Source organism: Palaemon carinicauda, chromosome 5 (assembly GCF_036898095.1).
Source record: "Palaemon carinicauda isolate YSFRI2023 chromosome 5, ASM3689809v2, whole genome shotgun sequence".
In the NCBI taxonomy this organism is placed as follows: Eukaryota; Metazoa; Arthropoda; class Malacostraca; order Decapoda; family Palaemonidae; genus Palaemon; species Palaemon carinicauda.
Genome location: NC_090729.1, coordinates 24,208,427 through 24,213,041, shown reverse-complemented (window position 1 = coordinate 24,213,041; position 4,615 = coordinate 24,208,427).

Here is a 4,615-nt window from a genome sequence, read left to right as displayed (position 1 = left end):
ATGGCAGTCTTGGGGATGTCTTCTTGGTTCATGGCCACCTGATAATACCCCTTCAAGAGGTCGATCGTTGGTGATGTTTGGGATAGGGTAGTGATATCCAATTCTTTTTGCATGTTCAGGTGTCTGTAATCCCCATATGGACAAAGAGAGCCATCTGTCTTCAAAACGATGTATAAGGGAGACGACCATAGGCTGGAGGCCTTTTGGCAAAGGCCCATTTCCTCAATTTCACTATAAGTTTGATTAGTGGCTACTAATAAATCCAGTGCCAGACCCGTGAATCTGGCCAACACTGGCGGCCGGGTCATCTTGATAAGATGATAAATTCTGTGGTGTGCGGGAACTGTGGGTGTTTGAAAAGAAAAGTTCTGGAAGGGACGGAAAACTTCCAGGTATGATGCAAGAAAGTGGGCGTAGGCATCTGTGGTTGCGCTGATATGGAGAGCGAGGTTAGAGGAGTTTGGATGGAGAGGTGTTGACGAGTATGAATTCACATTACCTAACTGTTGGTGAGCTAAATCAACCAAGAGGTGAATAAGTGATAGGAAATCCGCACCGATGGTTGGCAATGAGAAACAAAAAACTTCCAATTATATTTGGGGCTTCAAAACGATAATGTGAGGGTTTCATAACCATAGGTGGGTATCACAAATCCGTTAGGAGTTACCGGGCGGACGTCAGCAGACTTTGACAGAGTATATTTTGTATTAGAGAATGGCCTTGGCATAAGAGAATGGCAGGCACCCGTGTCTACCAAAAGCCGTACCCCTTTACCTGCATCATGTAAAAAGAAAAGATTATTGACAGGAGAGGTTACCACCACAAACGATGGCCTACTTGCACGTTTTTTGAACACTGACAACCATTCACATATTTCACAGCATCCCTGAATCCGGAGTGGAAGGAGCATAACTGCGTCAGAAAATGGCTGGAGAGGTCATTTGTTTGGGTGTAAGCGAGGGATGGTATATGCAGGTGGTGAGCAACTTTGTCGCAGCTCCAGCACGTCATAGGGTGAGTGTCTGTTTACTAGCGCATTCATGTCAGGTTTGGTTAATGTTGAATAATTGGCCTCTTCGTCAGGAGTGGAGGCATTGGTGAAGGTCTTGAAGGTGGTGAAGTGGCTATCCAAAAGGGCGTCTACTTTGGTCAACAGGTCCTTCACGAGTAAAATATCGACATCAGGGGATGGCAGCGCATACAGGTTCAGGTAGGTGCCGTACACAAAGGGCACAATTAGATTCATTTCACTAAGAGAGCTGTCTTTGGCAGATTACAGTCGAGCGATACTGAGGATTCCTATGAGGGTAAGAGAAATCTTTTCGTCTCCACGCGGCTGTTGAGAGAGCTGAAAACGCTTGGCTATAAAGGGCACCTGACTATGGTGAGTACTGCTCCAGGAAGTATGTTTTAAAGGCATTGTAAGCTACTGTGATGAGCCAAGACTTGGGTGTGGCTGAAAGGCGAGAAGAATGCAACTGAGTAGTTTATTATAGACCCATCCATCCATATACCAAGGCACTTCCCCCAATTTTGGGGGGTAGCCGACATCAACAAAGAAACAAAACAAAAAGGGGACTACTCTCTATGTTCCTCCAGCCTAACCAGGGACTCAGCCGAGTTCAGCTGGTACTGCTAAGGTGCCACAGCCCAACCTTCCACAATTCCACCACAGATGAAGCTTCTTAATGCTGAATCCCCTACTGCTACTACCTCCACGGTCATCTAAGGCACCGGAGGAAGCAGCAGGGCCTACCGGAACTGCGTCACAATCGCTCGCCATTCATTCCTATTTCTAGCACGCTCTCTTGCCTCTCTCACATCTATCCTGCTATCACCCAGAGCTTTTTTCACACCATCCATCCACCCAAACCTTGGCCTTCCTCTTAAACTTCTCCCATCAACTCTTGCATTCATCACCTTCTTTAGCAGACAGCCATTTTCCATTATCTCAACATGGCCAAACCACCTCAACACATTCATATCCACTCTAGCCGCTAACTCATTTCTTACACCCGTTCTCACCCTCACCACTTTGTTCCTAACCTTATCTACTCGAGATACACCAGCCATACTCCTTAGACACTTCATCTCAAACATATTCAATTTCTGTCTCTCCATCACTTTCATTCCCCACAACTCCGATCCATACATCACAGTTGGTACAGTCACTTTCTCATATAGAACTCTCTTTACATTCATGCCCAACCCTCTATTTTTTACTACTCCCTTAACTGCCCCCAACACTCTGCATCCTTCATTCACTCTCTGACGTTCATCTGCTTCCACTCCACCATTTGCTGCAACAACAGACCCCAAGTACTTAAACTGATCCACCTCCTCAAGTAACTCTCCATTCAACATGACATTCAACCTTGCACCACCTTCCCTTCTCGTACCTCTCATAACCTTACTCTTACCCACATTAACTCTCAACTTCCTTCTCTCACACACCCTTCCAAATTCTGTCACTAGTCGGTCAAGCTTCTCTTCTGTGTCTGCTACCAGTACAGTATCATTCGCAAACAACAACTGATTTACCTCCCATTCATGATCATTTTCGTCTACCAGTTTTAATCCTCGTCCAAGCACCCGAGCATTCACCTCTCTCACCACTCCATTAACATACAAGTTAAACAACCACGGCGACATCACACATCCCTGTCTCAGCCCTACTCTCACCGAGTATATATACACACTAGGTCCAGGCAAGAAGGTCAGAAAATGCTATTTCTTGTCCAACCGGTAACCATTTCTGTTATCAGTTAACATTCAGAAATAGGCAGATAGGTTGATGCAGGTTGCTGTCAGTGCGAGGGGAGAGCAAAATTACAAAGGATAATGTATACAAAAAGGGAAAATATCGTTACTATGTACGATCGTGTGACACACGGGTGGTACACTACAGAGATGTCCCCTTGTTTGCAAAGACTATCAGAGATTTCTGGTATTTTGTCCTCGGGGATCGCTGCGAGGACATAGTCTGCTTTGCTGCTAGATCAAGTCACGTCTTTAATGCAAAACTGAACTTTGGCATGATGGGGACAGGCATACACTTCTCCGCTGGTGAACAGTGACAGTTTATTGAGGCCGCGTGTATGGAAGAGCAAGGTTCAGTGGGCGGCATCTTCCAGCAGTAGGACACAGCAGTGAGTGGGTTAGCAGGAGGGAGCGAGACCTCTGGTGGACACCAATTGTAACTAAGAGGCCAGGTGTATGCAAATAACTTTACTTTAACGGATAGCAAGTTTATACATATGTTCAGGATAAAAAGGTCACAGAAATTAAAACAAAACAATTCATGAACAGATAGACTTGAACGGGTTGTGTTAAAAAAAGAAAGAAAAGAAAACACCGTTACAGTGTACAAACCTACGTCAAACTTCTGTGGCAGAGGATGATATAACAATAGGTTTTGATAATCTCATCACAGTCCCCCTGAGACACCTTTGTGGTCCCCAGAGGACGGGGAACACCAGTTTGAGAACTACTGAACTTTTAGAGGATAACATATAGACAAGTGACATTTTAGCATTTGGCCAAAGATTTACTAGTCATGACCTGCCAATAATCGTGTTACGAAGTAACACTCCATGAGATACGATGATATCTTATTACTGTGTGCCACTGCTGTTTTTTTTTTTTTTTTTTTTTTTTTTTTCAAGGTAGCTCATAAATGGCAGAGGTAAGGGATAGTGAAAATGGACTGTCCTGGAAGACAATGCGCTAGAAACTGACCATATACACATTTGATCATTGTCACAGCCCCCTCTCTACACAATCTAGGACCCTGAAGGGCCAGGCAATGGCTACAGATGACACGGCTGGTAGACTTATGGTCTCATCCAGGCCCCACATCTGTAGCTCACAAGGATGGCGAGGTTGCCGACTCTACAAGAAACTATCGAGCTTGAGCGAAACTCGAAACCCAGTCGCCAGGCAGGGATGTTTCCAATAGACTTCTAGCAGGCTTAGGACGGTGCATGGAGGGAAATTAGTGGGAAATAATAATAGACTATTTTAAGGGTTCTTATACACAGGTAGTCTGTCTAATTGGCACATAAAAGGCAATTTCAATATCATTGATCAATACATAATTATATAATTTAGTAGTTTGATCATTTCATGAACTACCTTCAACATGTGGATGTAGAGATATGTATCTGAATGTAAAGGAAGCCTAAAAATACATGTTGAAATGTATACACGCACACAAACGTGCATGTAAACTCTTCGCTCAAAAATTGATGGACTTTCCCATTACGCTTACCAAACTTACATTTCAGAAATAAAATCAGTTGATGCATCTAAAATTTTATACACAATTAGCAACATATAAGTTAACTTAAACAGGAAAAATCCGTCGTAATTTAGATAAATCACTTAGCGGGAAATAAAACGTCTAGATATAACCACTAACTAACAGTAGGATTCCTTCGACAAAACAAAGCTTTTCTTACTTATCGACTGAAATTCAATAGCGCTGGTGAGTCATCCGGCGATTAGCAAAACTACCCCGTAAGTTTGTTCTAAACTTCGGACAGTCTTTGATCTTGCCAGTACGGTCACCCGTCAAAGGGAGTCTGGGAGACTCAGGAAATAAAGAGACACCTTA